Source organism: Sarcophilus harrisii, chromosome 1 (genome assembly GCF_902635505.1).
Source record: "Sarcophilus harrisii chromosome 1, mSarHar1.11, whole genome shotgun sequence".
Classification (NCBI taxonomy): domain Eukaryota; kingdom Metazoa; phylum Chordata; class Mammalia; order Dasyuromorphia; family Dasyuridae; genus Sarcophilus; species Sarcophilus harrisii.
This window is the reverse complement of record NC_045426.1, coordinates 17,829,322-17,846,469: the sequence shown is the minus strand read 5'-3', so window position 1 is coordinate 17,846,469 and position 17,148 is coordinate 17,829,322. Positions and strand designations below refer to the sequence as shown.

General features: G+C 40.6%; 1 protein-coding gene across 1 annotated transcript in view; it reads left to right on the top strand.

Moving 5' to 3' along the window:
• The window catches only part of LOC100921232 (probable C-mannosyltransferase DPY19L1), a 144,017-nt gene extending 142,718 nt beyond the window's left edge, over nt 1-1,299 (top strand). The window contains exon 22 of the transcript XR_004232067.1: nt 433-1,299. The gene's annotated coding sequence lies outside the window, so the exon portion shown is untranslated. The remainder of the gene's footprint in view (nt 1-432) is intronic.
• Nucleotides 1,300-17,148: the final 15,849 nt, after the last annotated feature.

The window sequence follows — 17,148 nt, the reverse complement described above, 5'->3', positions numbered from 1 at the left end:
AAGGAGTAAATGCTAGTTAGTCTTTATACAGTGAGCTTATGAAGCCGAGTGACTAGAAGGCTAGTTATACCCTTGACAAAAATAGGAAAATTCATAAAAGCTTAAGAAAGACAAGGGATTCATGTTTGAACATTTTTAACATCTCTAGGGATCTATCCATGAGGCAGTTGGTGTGGTGCAGGATCAAAGCTCAGAAGCAACACTATGGCTTTGTGTACACAAGAAAATCCCTGAAGCCATGGGAGCTGAGCTCATTGAGAGGGAGGAGAGGAAAGACCAGCCCATGGCCTTGTCCAGGAGAGAACACTATTGCCCCAACTTTGCTTACAAATATGTTGACATATGTATATGTCTTAATGGGGTGTCCTCAAAGGCCCTCTGCAGTTCTCAAGTACAAGACTTGCTATCTTGTTCTTTCTTGCTTGCTTTTAGGTGAGAGATGTCTTAAGGGGACTGCAAAAGCTCAGGAAGCAAGCCACCAGACACCAGGATATGGATCCCCCACTGGGACATGGAGAAGCCGGGTCCCAAGGCACCTGTTGCCCCAGCCTAGGACCAGATGGGACCTCACTCAGCCAGCAGCCATGTAGCACTGGCGTGTCCTGTTGGTGGAAAACTTAGAAAATGCATTAAGGAAAGTCCATTATTTCCTGGACTTTATTTAGTGTAAGAGTGGCATAATGTTAATAATCATTTTGAAGTGAGGAGAAACACCCAAAGTATAAAACTTTTATTGAAAAGTTTGAAGTGTTTATTTGCAAATTGTGAGTGCCATCTGCTGGTCACCTCACATGAAGACATTTTCTACTGTAGAACTCTTACAAACGGGCAATAAGGGCTGACGTTTTGCACCTATTCAATAAATAACTAACTGTAAATCTAGAGCTCTAGGGAAGGCGACTGAATATTTTATGGGACACTCAAGTTTGTCCTGGTGATGAAAATAATTTGAGTTCAGAAACGTGGAGTTGTGATTGGTAGGTGATGATGTTTTTGATCCGGTGTAGACAGTAAAGTACAAAGCAGTAAATCACTTCCTGTGTAGCTGCAGTCTGAATTACCCTGAAAAATGAGGCAATACTTAAAAAAAAGCTTTTTGCATGCACACTAGTAGCATTGCTCGGTTAGTGTTGATTCTCTGACATCGGCTGTAGAAATAGATGCCTGTTGAGTTGTACTTGATTCTTTGACTCATAAGCTTGAGAGCTGCGGTGAGCCTCTGAGATCCCTTTTTACAGGGAAAGGAAAATGAGCAAGACCCAGAGAAGTGAAGCATCTTAGTTAAGGACACACAATACGCTGAGGTGAGTCAGCCACATCTATTATGTGCTCACCACCATCCAGTACTTTTAGGGGATGGATAGACCAAGAAGACCCAAATTAGTATGTTTTCTGATCAAGGTTTAGGAATTGGCTATTTTCCTAGGAAGAGTATACAGCCATATACACCCTCTAAGTTCAACCCAGTAGTTTATTGTGCCCCCTTTAAAAGTCTCAGAAACACACTAATGCTTAAAGATGACTTTTCTGAGTCTGATGAACTCACTGGTGAATCCCTATTGGACACATGCTTCCTCCTATCAATTTAGTTCCAATTAAAGAAAATGTGTGCCAATCATTGGGAAGATGGTTTTTATTCTCCAGTTTCTTTCTGAAAGATTCCCATTTTATATGAAATATAAACTTTATTTTATTAGGGCTAGGCAGGTCTTGGCTAGATAGATAAAGGGGAGCTCTCACAAGCAAGACAATAAAAGGCTCAAAGAGCAGATTGTTAAATTTCCAGTTTGTATATACACCACACCTCAGAAATTGGCAAGTGCTACAAATTGGATTTGGTTTTATTTTTTATTGGTTGCCCAGATTTAAGAAAGTGATGGAAAAATATTAATAATGTAGATTCAGCTTAAAAATGTGACATGCAAGTAATGTTTGTGAAACATTTTTCCAGCGTACCTTGGGTCTAGTTCTTCCCAGAATAGATTTGTACCTGGAAACCTGAGCATAGGAAGAGGGAGGGAGCCCTAAGGGAGCAGCCAAGTCTACCCCTTTGCTCCATATTGACCATGCCACTAGGAACAATGTATCCGGCCACAAACTAAGAGAGGAAGAACTAGGTGCACTGAGGAAAGGTGGCTTTCCATAAGGAGAATTACACCAAGGGGGAATCACAAAAAATCCTTTGGACACATGTGCTTTTTAAGCTTGAGCTTTCTTTCCTCACAGACTGTAATTTTAAGAGGTCATGTCCCAGAAATTTAGAGAGAGGAATGTTTCTGTAACAACCGTCTTATATCTACTTAGTGAATTGCCCTTTGAAAAAAGTTAATTCTTGCTAATTGGTAATCAATGGAAAATACACAAGATGGGGGCTTTTGAATAATAGGAGTAGAGAAACATCCTCAAGGATGACCCTGAGAGCTGGAAGAGAGAAAAATCAGTCACTAATGTGCTAAAGGAAAGGGAATTTGGAAAGTAATCTTGGAAGGATGTGTTAATATTGGGAGAGCTTCATTTAGAATAAACTTTTGAGCCTTTCCCATTTATAGAGACCCACTAGATACATTCAAATCCTCAGGATTTTTATGACTTGAACAACCTTGTTTGGGAGTTTTATTACCTGAAGACCCAATTTATCAGTAATAGAAGTTAGGGGAATAACTTTGAAAGTAATGACTTGAGGGAATAATGAGAATGGGGGAGAATGAGGGAGACGATATTTGGGGGCAACAGAATCATGGTAGAGAAGAGAGAGGTTGGAGGAAAGAGACAAAGATCAAGAATTGAGGGTCCTTTAGTCCCTCCGAGGGATGTGATCAAGGGCAGCAATAGGAGACTAACTTTGACAAAAGGAAAAGTGACAACTTCCTCAAGGAGCAGAATAAAAGAGAAAAGCACAAATTCAGATGTAGAGGAGAAAAGAGATGAGGAGGGTTCAGTTATTCAGCATAAAATGAGACTATGTTAGATCATAGGACAGTTTGAAAAAGGAGTTTTACTTAGCCAAATCATAGAAATGACACAGCATTATTAGGGTAAGATGTGGTCTTGCGAAAGCTCCCACAACTGAGGGTCTCAGACTCCAAAGACTTCTTATGTCTTTGAGTGGCTATGGCAAGGGGCTACCAAGAAGCTAAAACTATAACTCAGGCTGGATGACTAGAGCTTTGGCCCAGGACCCTGCTAAAGCTTGTAACTCTTTAGCAGCATAGAAAAAAATTTTCAATAATAATTCGTTAAACTAGTATAAGGCCTAGATAAGCTCATCTGAGCTTCAGAGCCATATTACCTCCTAAATAGCAGATTTCTCAGCAGTATCAGCAAAAGTTTCATTCCACTTGAACAGTTTACATTGAAGAGATTTAATAGCACAAGTGTCAAGTGATTCAGCCCTAAGAAAACAGGGATGTTTGTCTCTAAGGCAAAAATCCAGTTGTTTGGGAAGGACTCCAGCCACTTAGAGGATGGAAATGATTCAGGATGTCGGTCCCTGAGAACTTGAAGTATAGGGTGGAGAATTGAGTTATTTAGTATAAGTCAAGGACCCAGGAACTGGAAGACTGAGCAGCCTAATAAGGAGGGAGCCTTCTGCTTCAAGGTTACCCCCATCTACTGGGCAGGGCCTGTGCACTTGTTTACATGTTGGCTTTCCTGTTAGAACTTAATAAATTCTTATTGAGCATTTTATGCTTCTTTACATCACCCTTTCAGGCTTTGATTGCTCTTACACTGTGTGATAGCCAAAGTGACAGATTGGGGGGTGGGGTTGGCCAGGGGTTAAGGGATTCCCAGCTGCGACTGTTAGGAAACCTGGAATCATAGATTTAAAACTGGTTTTCAGTTTAGAGGTTCTCAAAAGAGGTAGAAGAAGCCAGACAGCCAGAATCTCCGTGTAAGACTAGCATTTTTTTTTCCCTTTTGGCTGGCTTTGGATAATCTTCTCATTTATAGATAAGGCAGAAGGGTGTGTGTGTGTGTGTGTGTGTGTGTGTGTGTTGGGGGAGTGTGTGTGTGTGTGTGTGTGTGTGTATGTGTGTATGTGTGTTGGGGGAAATGTCCCTAGATGGATTACCTATTGTGCTTCACAGGTTCCTGATTAGATATGGGGGGAAATTTTCCTTTTAACTTCTCCAAAACCATGAGATTGGATCACATCCACCTTGTCTACCATGATATAGATCTGAGATCAGATATAGGGAAGATGCATTAAGATGGCATTTTTGCTCAAGGCTGTGTGGCATTTTGTGTTTGTTTACTGGGATGTGTTTGTGTGAATTTACAATCCTCAGGAGAAAAGAAAGTTCCTGCCTGAGGCTATTTTTTTCCCCCTATAATAGAAAAAGACTCTTGAGGGCTATTCAGCTGCTCCTGGCAATATGATGAATGTGGCTTTGAGCCAGGCAGGGCAGGCGCTTAATTTAGAATGTGTCGAAGAATGACTTGGATGGCACCTCGTGGACACCTTGCCGTTGGCTTAGGCACGAGTCCCTGAGTGGATAAAAGCCCGAGGACATTACTGAAATGGCCTTGACTGCAATCAGACAATGACTGAATGCAAATGCCTTTTTAGGGGGAAAAGAAGATGATTTTAGAAGTAAGTCTTTTTTTTTTTTTTTTTTTTTTTTAAGGCCCCATACCATAGGGAGGGACAGAGCTCAAGGGCTGCAGGTGCTTTGGGGGAGCCAGCCAGGCCCCACAGTGCTGCCAGCTCGACCTGGTAGAGGCCCCAGAAGCCCTTGTCAAAGGCTGGCCGCATTTGGAGCCAGCAGTCAGCAAGGCAGCAATATGGGATTTACAGAGGGGGCCTGGAGGCTGCCGGTAGCCTGAGGAATCATGGGGTGCATATAAATATATAGCATTGAATCATCTCTACAGGGCAGGTTTGGAGCTAGATTCACTTCTTTAGGGGAGCTGGCCTGACAACAAATGGAGAGGAGAACTTGGGATCAGAAAAATCTCAAGTTCAAGTTCGGCTTCAGATATTTACCAACTGTCTGAGCATAGATAAGTCCATTTAACCACTCCATGCTCAGTGTCTTCCTATGAAAATGGGTATAACAAAGAATCAAAAGAGAGAGCACAGGTAAAATGCTTTGCAAACCTATCAGAGATTCTTAACCTTTTTGGAGACCTCTTTTTAGAATTAATTTATAAAGTAAATAAAGTAGAATACATGGCATTGATTACAAAGGAGTGACATGTTGAATTATAGTCATCAAAGTGTAAAAAAAAGAAACCAACTTTAAAAATCTCTGAACTATGTGAGTGCCATTTATTATTTAGTTTTTATGCAAGTCAGCAAGCCAGTTAGGTGTTTTATATATCAGTTTTCCTCTCTGTAAAAATGGAAACTGTTATGAATGATTTAGTAAAGAAAATTCACTGATTTTGTTCTGTACATGTTCGTTGTTGAAACACAAAAAGAAAAAAAAAGTGCTCTGAAATGTCACAAGATAGCTCACTTTAATTACATGTAGTATGTTTTATAAGGCATAATTATTGAACAAGAAATAAATTTTCGACCTTAAAGATTACAGGTATTTTATTTTCATTTTGTATTCTCAGCATGTTACACTGTGCTTGACACATATTAGGTATTTGATTTCCATTGTATTGAATTGAATTATGACCTAATTAAGACAAAACAATCATAAAATAAGAGTAATGAATAGAAAGAAAGAGAAAGAGAAGAAAAAAAAAAGGAAGAAAGAAAAAGAACATGAAAGTGAATCTCAAGAGTTAGTTAGGAAGGACCTCAGGGGCCATCTAGTTCTGATGTATATGGATGAGAACTCCTTTTATGAAAAAAATCCAACAAATGGTCATCCAACCTTACCATATTTTAAAAGATCATTACTGAGAGAAAGACCTACTATATCCCATGAGGCCCTTTGTAATTTGGGATAATTTTAATTTTTGGAAAAATTTTCCTCCCTAAAACCTACATGTGTCTCTAAAATTTTTGTCCCTTGCTCCTGTTTTTACTCTAGGTAGAGTCAAGAAAAGCAAGTCGAATCCCTCTTCCCCATTCCATCCCATTAGACATTTGAAGATAATAACTTTTCTTATAGCCAATAAATCTCTAGGCTAAATATCCCCAGATCTTTTTTCAGATAGCCCTTCACTATCCTAGTTAGCTTCCTTTTTGTGTTTTTTTGCAAATCAAAATGAGCTACAAAGATGTTAGCTTACCCCATTCTTTCCAGGATTTCCATTTGTGTCTCTGTACCTGGTGCCCTCTTATCCTAAAGAATCTCTTATCCATGCTTGTCCCCTTCCATTGTATTGACATGTCTGACCCAGCCATGTTTCATTTTCCTCCCAGCTGTGATTCTTATTCTCCAGATTCCAAACACCATCCCCCCTCTCCCTGAGGCTGCTTTCTCCCCCTAATACATCCCTCTTAGCCCCTTTTTGTGTTGTTTTCCCCTATGAGAATGTCGGCTCTTAGATGGTAGGGTCTGTCAGTCTTTTTGCTTTTATCTATATTCTCAGTGTTTTGCCCAGTACGTGTATGATTAATAAATGCTCCCTTAAGTGACTTTACCCATATTCACTTATTTTTGCTGCCTCCCCAATTCTTCAGGTCTCTGGGTGAATAAGTCATTTAGAATATTTTTCCTAAGGAAGAAACTAAAATACATAAAACTATAGACTGATAGATTTTAATAAGTCCATGCCATGTGCCAAGCACTATGCCAGGTGCTGGGGATCCAAAGACAAAAGTCATTTGGAGAGAGAAGCATTCACAGAAAGGGGATTGGAAATGATTTGTCATATTGGAACCAAGAATTAAAGAAATGAGGGATTGTAAAAATATAAAGTGAGGGACCACTTTCCTAGACATGGGGGAGGACCTTTGCCAGGGCACTAACATTGAAGGAGACTAATTTGACTGGACCATAGTATCATGGAAGCTGAGATACAAAGAGCTCTTAAGTGTTGGACAGGGAAGCTTAGAAGTGGATGATATATTGGCCACATAATGCAAGTCCCTTTTATGCCTTGTTATTCCAACCCTTCATTTCTTTTAGCTCATTAGTTTTATTCCCCCAGCCAGACTGTAAGTTTCTTGAAGGTAAGGGCTTCGGTTTAAATTTCCTTTGTATATTGGATACATGTCACGGTATATAGTTGGAGTGATACTTTAAGGCATCTCTGATCTCCTTGGAGGTGCTCCCTCCATAGGTGCAGATTACAGCCCCTCCATGACTTATCATCCTATGCAATTCATGCTCATGTCACCTTATAGTTCCTCCATAGACGGTCAACCCCAATGTGCTGCATCCATGCTTTAGGTCTTTTCATATTAACTGTTGGTATGTTTTCCCTTGCTCCCACTACAATGACCAGCCTATTTCCTTTCCCATTAGATACTTCCTGAATCGTATCCCCCATTCCAACATATAGCTGATGTGTCTACCAGGCTTCTCCATGACATAGCTGTGCTTCAGACATATGCTAAGTGCTTAGTCAGTGCTTGATGATTGATGAGTTGAGTTAATTAATGATAAATATTTGCTGATTTACATAGGTAACCTCATTCTTTCAAGAAATGAAGTGATGGGACTGTTGCCAGCTAGGAATTGTAAATTTTTCTTTTTCTTGCATGTAAAATGTTGATTGCTACTTTTTGGTTTTGCCTCATCTTTATTTTCTAAAATATATTTACCCACTCTCACTCACAGAGTCTCCCCTTATAAGCAAAGTATAAAAAGAGGAAACAAAAAGCATTTCAGCAAAACCAACCAGTGTGTCAGTAGCAGTGATTCCTTCATCTCCCCCAAAAAGGGGGCAATGTCTCCTGTCTCTTCTTCAGGGCCAGACTTCAGCCCAATCAATTTTTGTTGTTGATTTTAGTTATTTTTCAGCTGTGTCCAGCTCTCTTTGACTTTCTTTGGATGTTTTTCCTTCCCTCTTTTCCTTTCTCCTTCCTTCCTTTCTCCTCCTTCCCTTTCTCTCTCCCTTTTCTCTTTCATTTCCTCCCTCTTCCCCCTTTTCCTTCCTTCTCTCCTTTTTCCTTCCTTCCTTTCTTCCTCCTTTCCTTCCCTCCTTGAGATACTGGAGTGATTTGATATTTTCTTCTCCAACTCATTTTGCAGGTGAGGAATCTGAGACAAACAAGGTGAGGTGACTTGCTCGGGGTCACACAGCTACTCAGTGTCTGAGGCCAGATTTGAACTCTGGAAAATGAGTCTCCCTGACCATAAGCCCGGTACTACCTAGCTGCCCAATCAATTAGCACATAATTCACCTGGCAGATGCTGTGGAAGGAACAAGATGATGATGTAGCAGGCCTTTCTGGATTCCCTGTTTTGGAGCTAGTCTGCTGCATTACCTCTTCAGAGTTCTAGGAGTCTCTTTTATTAATGCTACATGTTCTCGCCCATGTTTTGGGTAGTTCTCTGTGCTGTTAGCTGCCAGTAACTAATGGCTCAGTTTCCTTCAATCACTTACAAATCAATGAGCTTTTACAAAAGGTTACTTAATTTAAAGAGCTTTAGCAAAAACACCAGCATTTCCCCCAGTACAGACACAGAGAACTCTGCTCAGTGCCATCTTGGTCTCAGAAGGGGAGCTGGCAAACCCTCTTCCTAGGATCCTGATGACTCCAAGTTTATGCTGAAATCTTTCTTTCGGTCAGCCTGGCTCCCTCTGCTTGGGGGTGGAGTCATCAGTTACGGAGTTTCTACAATCTGGATTCAGCTCTCTGGACCTCCTGCATCCCTCAGTGCCTGGGTGCTCACATGGATTGTCGTCCTGATCTTCAGCTTCATTTTTCCTTAAAAAGAATTCACATAGGCCACATGTTGGCCCTGAAGGGACATTCAAGGCTTCTGCTTTTCACTGGATGCTGTCAGTGCAGGAGTCTGACCAAGAGCAGAGGTCCAATCTGAAGGGAGGATAAAGGGGTCCCTTATTTCTGCATGACAAGAGCCTTTCAGAGCCGCCCATCGCTTAGTAAGTCAGGCAGTTCTGTGCCATCGTGCTTCAAAGTTTCTCCAAGTCACTTTCCTTGTACATTATCACAACTCTCCTGGAAGCAGGGTTTCCTTCTCCTTCTTTGGGGAAGTGCAGCAGCAGCATTTTCTGCAAGTGCTGTTCCCCTCATTACAGTGACAATCTGCACTTATTTAGCACTTTCTATTTGTGTTTTCCTCAAAGTGACAGGAGGCAGACAGTGCAAGTATCCCATTTTAGTCCTGCGGCCTTAGTCACATTTAGGCCGAACTTTCCCGAGTACAGAGCTCGGGGCTCTCTCTGTTTCATCCCTGCTGTTCACTGGGCTTCTGACCTCAGGTCAGATTTTGCTGGTGGCAAAACACAAATTAAAGCACAGGATAGGACCTTGGATTGATTGGTATGAAAACACCCACATCAAAATACAAGCAAGACAAATCGAAGGATATAGAGGGACACACAATGTGAACAAAAGTGAGTGGGCTCAAAACCTGGCTTCAGTGTTTGATCCAAAGTAAAGATGTGATCTGCTCTTCCCTTTGAAGTCTGCAGAAGCATCAAGAAAGGAAAGGAAAAGAAAGAAGGCTGCATCTAGAGCTGGAATCCAGCCTTAGATTCCGTTTCTAAATACTGCCAACTATCTTGGGTGGATAAGTCATTAGAAAGAACTTTCCTTATCTGGAAAATGAGAGGGTTGGATTACATAACCTCAGAAACCTCTCTCTTACTCGTACATAGTTGCTTGCATCTTGTCCCCCCATTAAATTGCAAGGAAGGTTTAGTTTTTGGTCTTTCACACAGTATCTGGAACGTAGCAGGTGCTAAATAAATGAAAGCTTGTTGATTTGACTTAGCTCTTTAGGTTTTAGAAAATGCAGGCTCTTCCTTTTTCCCTGATAACCTTGAGAAACAGACCTGAGAGTGTTGCTGGGTCAAAGGATATACCCAGTTTTCTGGGCATAATTCCAAATTGCTGTCAGAATGGTTGGCTCAGTTTATAATTCCACCAACAATGCATTTATGTCTCAATTTTTCTATATACTCAATAAAATTCTCTTTTATCATTTTAGCCAATCTGATAGGTATGAAATGATACTTCAGAATTATTTGAATGTGCACTTCTCCAATAATTTGAAAGCATTACTTCATGTGACTACACACACACACACACACACACACACCCTCTGACTGTTTATCAATTGGGGAATGACTCATATTCTCATAATTCGACTCAGTCTTCTCTATTTATTTGAAATATGAGGCTTTTATCAGAGACACTGGCCATAAATATTTCCCCCCAATTTTCTGCTTTCCTTCTGATTGGGCTGTTCTTACTGCCCATCCAAACAAATGCTTTAGTGCTTTTCTGCAGGCCCTTGTATTGATGAACATAGAACATCACAGAAGATTGTGCACTAGCCCTATTTCTTTCCCATTTAGAGCAGTGGCACAAGACAGAAAAGCAGTGAGCTCAATGTCACTAACATTCTGCTTTTAAAAATGTTTTTAAATACCACCTCTACTTTCTAGTGATTATTCTCTTTCCTCCTCACCTGAACTAGTCTTTGTAAGATTGAAGTACAGCTTTTGGCAAAGCAAACCATCATACTGGCCCCATCTGGAAATGAATGCTCCATTGTTTTCTGTGGAGAGATGAGAAGTGTGAGCCACCATTGTTTCTTGTCGGGAGCCACACAGCCAGGATGGAACCCAGCTTTTCCTAACTCCAGAACTACTGTTTATTACACAGTAATGTTCCAACACATTCAGTTTCCACCATTTTCAACTACCACCTAGATAAATCGGCCTCCTTTGACATGGACAACTGAGGCCTCCTTATAGGCCTTTTCCTTTCCCTGTCAAGCTAGCATCTCCAAATAGTTGTCGATTTTCTATTTTTAATTTGCTTCCTTTCTATTTTGCACTTGTCTTATTCATAACTTGGATTAGAGCCTGCAACTTTCCAAAGAAGCTCTACACTCCTTAATCAAGGATGGAGAAATGAGCCTCCTCCCTCCCTTAGCAAGAACAGAATTGGTTCTCTGTATTGTTCCTCTAAGCTAAGCCTCTGATTCCTTAAGCTAAGGCTGTGTCCATCAGAGACTGCTCTATGAAGAAGATCTGAATTCACTGCTACAGGTCAGTGCACTGAGGGCCACTTAGAGGCATCCAGCAAGAGTGACAAGAATTAGTGGCCTAAAATGAGTTGCTCCATGTAAGTGGATATTTCATTTCCACTCAGAATACAACACTAGACAGGATATGGACAATGTGTTTCTTCCTGGTCTCGTAGGTAACACATTTTCCCAAAACTTAGGAGAAAATATACCTTCGATCTTTATTTACAAAACATTTTGTCTTTGAAACTCACACAACTTGTCTGACCTTGTATTTTTGTTACTGTTTCAGCAGTAGCTACTATTGTTGTCTCAGAGAGACAGAGAGATTGAGACTGACTGGCCTGTACCTTTGCTGCTCTGAGCAGTATTGGGTAAATGTACAGTTCATAGCCTCCTAATCCTAGATTGTTTTCCATTTCCTTCAAATTCCCCAAGGCTCTTCCTTGGCTGCTTTCCTGCAAAGTTTCTCATGCTCTGGTACTCCAGGAGAAAGAAAAAAAAGTTTCTGGCAATGTTTCATTCCCCAGAGCATCCTCACTGGCTAGCTGGGCTATTTAGAAGGGTCTGGAGAAAAAGAATCAGTGGTTTAGTAAACTTGCCCCCAACAAAGCAATTCTGATTTTGTCAGAACAAGGTCTTCCAGTGACACTTGGAGGCTAGTCATTGGAAATATCACCAGGACAGGCTGAGGAGGTGATCATCTTGGGATGAAAGAGGAAAAGGGAGGCTGCATGTCATTTGGTTGCTTCTGATTTTAACTCATTATTTTTACTAACTGTGAACCAAGATGCATTGTTTCTACTGCATAAATGCCCACAATTTTAGTGTCCTGTGGCAAAGCCCCAGTTGCCTTGTCCTAGTCATGGATGTTTGCCTCCCATTTTCCATGACTTCTTATTCTCTAGGTGGGTCAATAGAGGGAGACAGAATTTAAATCAATTTTCCTTCTGATTTTGTGGTTGTTTACTCCTACATTACTTTTCCCCCTTTTTCTCATTCATAGTCAGAACTGAAACTTGACATGGTATGGTACATAAAAGGCCTGTCTTAGAGGCTGGAAGAATCCTCAGTTGAAATCCTTTTTCTGTCACCTATGTCTCAGTGCCCTAGGAAACTCTTACAACTTTATAGCTGAGCTGTCAGTCTGTACCAATGAAAAGAGAGGATTCCACATCCCAGATGAGTCATGGGTCCACTCCTCTGCCCCTATAGAAAATGTGTGTGTGTGTGTAAATAATGAGAATGGAGACCACAGGAGAGAGTGATGGTGCTAAGGCAAGATGGCAGCTGTTAAATAGAAAAGGGGGAAGAGGAAGAAGGAACATTTTAAAACAGGTGGAAGGAATAAGGAGAGAAGAATTCTTGTCTTTCTTTTGCTTTTTCCCTTTGTCTCTGTCTTCCCTCCTCCCCCTCTTGACATAATTTTCCCACCATTGTCAGCACTGTCAAGAGGGAGGATGAAAAGATCATGTAAATGCCCCTTTCCTCCTCTCCATTTTTAATTCATTCCTCACACCGTTCCAGTCTCAACCTCTTCCAGGTTCCCTGCCCTGTCCTTGTCCCAGAACTCCTGACCTAGAAAATGAAAAGAAAATGCTTCCTCTTTGAAGAATGGATGCTGAAGCTAATAAATTAGAAATTTTTCTTAATTCCTTTTTTGTTATTTTAATCAATAGATCAATAAAAATTTATTATTTACTATATGCCAGACATTGTATAGAATGATGGCGATGAAAGACAAAATCCACAGTCCCTGTCCTTAAGGAAATCACATTCTATCAGGGAGATAACATGCACATATAAGATAGATGCAAGGCAAATTCGCTTTTTAATTTGTCTGGGAGGGGGCTGAGTCAGCATATAGTACTTGAGCTGCCTTGAGGGAAATGGGGGTTTCCAAGCTCTGGGGAAGTAGAAGATTCTTGTTACATCACAAAGAACCATTCTGTGGCCTCTGTCCTTTGGGAAAATGTGGATGGTGGGAAGTCAGAGAAGAGTAGACACATGGAAAAAGACTTTTCAGATTATAGACTTAATAACCACTCAAAAAACCGAACATATAGGGCAGCTGACCAATAGCTTATTGAATGCTAAATTTGAAGTCAGGAAGACTTGAATTCAAATTCTGCATCAGATCCTTGCTAGTTATGTGATCTTTAGAAAAGTGTCGCCTCAGTTTCCTCATCTGCAAAATTGGGGTAATAGCCCAGGATTGTTGTGGGGATAAAGTGAGGTCATTATATATATATATATATTTCTTTGCAAACTTTAAAGCACTATATAAATGTAAGTAACAAGATAAAGATAAAGAATAAACCCTTTATTAAAAAAAATTGATTAGTGGTTGTTTTTTTGTTCTCCAGGATAATCAAAACAACATCACTATGTTGGAGTTGAGTTTCTGTGGGCCTGACTGGCTGCTCAGACCTACACAATCTCAGAACGCTCTGCCCTAGGTCAGATAGTTCCTGAACATTTGGGGTGGACTCCCTAACTTTTATGCATCTCGCGTTTCTTCTGAGCTAATTCAATTCTGTTTTGCTCACAGAGCAAGGCACCTTCTCTGACAAGGGCACACGCCATGCTGGGCAATCCTGTGTCAGTGTCTCCTGTTGTCATACGATCAGTCCTAAAAAATTTTTAGACCTTAAGAGGGTCTTTGTATTGCTTTTTCTGACCGCCGTGTGAGGACTTGGCCCATGTGAGTTCTCCAGAGCATAATCTTTTTGGCAAGTGTACATTTGGCATTCAAACAGCGTGGCCAGCCCAACGGATTGTGGTCTCTGCAGCAGTTTGAAAGCTTGGCAGTTTAGATGGAGAAAGGACCGTATTATCTGGGACCTTCATCTGCCAGGAGATCTTCAGAATCTTCTAAGACAATTCAAATGAAGTGATTTCGTTTCCCAGCATGGCATTGGGAGACTCCCAATTTCAAGACAAGCAGCAAAAAGGTTATCACAACAGCTCTGTAACAATCTCTTCTCTCCTCTGCCAAACTTTCTTTCAGAGTCTCCCAAATCCTGAATTAGCGCTGCCAATATGTGCGTCAATCTCATTCTCAATGGCCAGATAGTCACAAAATTGTTTGTGATGATGGGTGTTAAAAAAATTCTACAAGTGGGAATGGTCCCATACCGAACGCTGAGGATATTTAAAACCTCTAGCCAAGACATATTTCAAAACAACCTTCTTGGTAAAAAGACTTTGCTACATTGAAAATGTAAGAGAATACTGAAAAAAAGTTCACTGATGAAAGGTAGAATCTTTTTAGAATAGTGGCTTTTTCTATGAATTAAGAAATATCCACCTGTCTGATCTCAAAATATAAAGACATTAATGCAAAAAAAATTGTGAAACATCAGAATCTTTTTAAATGTCAGAAAACCTTTTTTAATTGAAATGCACAGGTTGTGAGAAAGGATTGTGACAAAGGGAGTCACTTAGAACAATAAGCTAACAAGGTTCTTTAAATCTTTTATGAGCATAAAAAACATTTCAGTTTTTGAAACACAAGGGAATTTTGTACACTGGGCCACTGGAAAACCTAAAGGTGATAAATTTGAAGTTTCAAGAAAATAAAATATTCACAAAGGTGATAACCTTTGCTAAGGAGCAACTGTATGCTTTGCTCGCTATCATTGTCTTTAAAATTTGTTTTTTTCTACATTACTTATTTAAAAATTAATAGGGGGAGAAAGAACAAACCCTTAACATTTAACAAGACAGAAACAAATGGTGTATTATAAATGTATGATGATAATTCATAGTACTCATTAACTCAAATACTTGGTTTCCTTCCTACTTTTAGTTCAGTTGCTTAATTTTTATACAAAAAAATACTCTTCCAAACTATTGATATTATGAGTCACTTCCTAACAAGTAACCTACCTTATCATTCCTTCCAATATAACTGACATTTTTTTTATTAAAAAAGAGTAACTTTTATTGCTGAACAATCTTTATAACAGAGGAAAATAAAAGCAAAAGTAAACCACATGGTGACCTTCAGTACCTGATGAGATATGCCAGTCAATATTGTTAATTTAACTGGGACAGAACAAAGCTGGTTAATAATTCTTAAATTAAAAAAACAACTTAAAAAAAAAAGTATCAACCCAAATCAATGATCACTAGGAAGCAGTATAGGCTCTTTCAGAGTAAGTCAGGCTGGTCTAAGCAGTTTTCTCCAAGAGAAGAGAGGGGGATTTCCCTTTTGGATCCCTAGGGCTGTGATTCCCAGGATTCTCCTTAGAGGGAGCAGCAGTGAAATAGGTCAAGGCACCCAAGGGAGTGAACATGTTGGCTTTGCTGTTACTCCTTGCATTGGTCCTGGGTAAATGTCCCTTTTCTGATCCTCAGCACACTCATCTGTACAATGAAATGAATGCATAGATGACTTACAAGATCCCTTGTAGATATGAAGTTTTCATTTACGTCAGTGATGATATTGTGTGTATTCATCTTGGTTCTGCATCAGTTGATACAAATCTAACTAGTTTCTAGAATTCCTCCCATACATCATTTCTAATTGTGATATTGCTTTATATTCATACGCCAGGTTGTTCAGCAATGGACACTCACTTTGTTTCTTATTCTTTGTTACCACAAAAAAAAAAAAAAAAGTTAAAAAAAATTACTTCTCTGAATATTTTGATATCTATTGGTACTTTAGTCTCCTTGAGACTACTCTTAATCTTTCTCCAAATCTGGACAAGATTAACAGGCCCAATCATAGCTGGGCATATTAAGGTGATTCTTAAATGTAATCCATCTGACTCATCTCAAATCTCAATTCGTGTTTTTTTGGGGAAAGGCTTTCTAGTGGTCTCTATAAACCAGAGAATCATCTTGAGGGATAAATAGTTCCAATTATGAGAGTAATCATCAGAGAGTTACAAGACTGAATCACGATAACTGTAATGAGGCAATCTCCAGTCATTCACCGTCCTGCACTCCCAGGAAGGACATCACCAAGCTTATGTTGTATCTTTGCCTAGTTGAGCATTGCCCATCTTCCTGATGATTTCTACTAGTCCAGATTCTTTGAGTAACATGTTGGCGAAATAATAAGAACTCGAGTCATCATGGATTCCTATTTTGGTTGCTTTCTGGAGGCCAAGTTGCTGCCGAAAGAAGACATTTTTAAAATCCTGAACCAGAAACAGAGGAACCAGCAAAAGCAAACTCAACTGACCCCATGGGAGGAAAAGAAACCACCTTACCTGTCTCTCCCTGCAGCCCATTTTTTTGGGAGGGAGAGAAAGGGGAAGGGGTGATAGCCAAGGGAGAGATTGACAGAGACAGAGAAAGGAGACACAGATACAAAGAGAAAGAGAGTCTGAGAGGAGATGAAGGAAGAGAGACAAAAAGGAGAGAGAAAGATGAGACAAAGATACAGAAGGGGAGGGAGAGAAGGCAGTTGGGTCATTATTTAGAAGCTACAGATGGAATAGCTTAACTGTCTTGTAGAAAGTCATTATAAAGGTAAAACAATCAGTCAAAAAACATTAAGTGCTTAACGTGCACTACATCCTGATGAGTTTTGGGGATGCAAAAGCCAGGATGAGAGTCCTCAAGGAGCTTGCGTTTTAATGGTAGTGATGTATCCAAACACATTTGGAAATACGAGTCCCCACCAGTTTGGGGAAGGGGCCCAGCAGCAGTTAGCAGGGCCCCCAAAGGCTTGGGAAGAAGGTGGAACTTGAGTCTTGAAGAAGAGGTTCCAAGGGGAGAGGTGCTCCTGGAGCAGGACTGGAATGGGAGCCCCGCTGGAGAGGGGAGGTGTCATGAGGGGGGAGCCTGCTGCCTCAGTCTGGGAGGGCGGAGAGAAGGGTCGGAATCAGTGACAGCCTGAGCTGAGAGAGGAGGGGGAGCTGCCTGCGGGTCGGTGGGGACAGAAATGGGGAGCCTGGGCAGCTGCTGGCCCAGCTGGGGTTTGAGAGAGGAGCCCGTGGGTCCTTCCAAAGTCACAGGCAAGTTTGCAAGGGTGAATTTTTGGGTGAAGGAGTTCGACATTCAGCTCGAAAGAACCGTAGGCTGTGACGCCTGATCCCAGCTGACCCGGGGG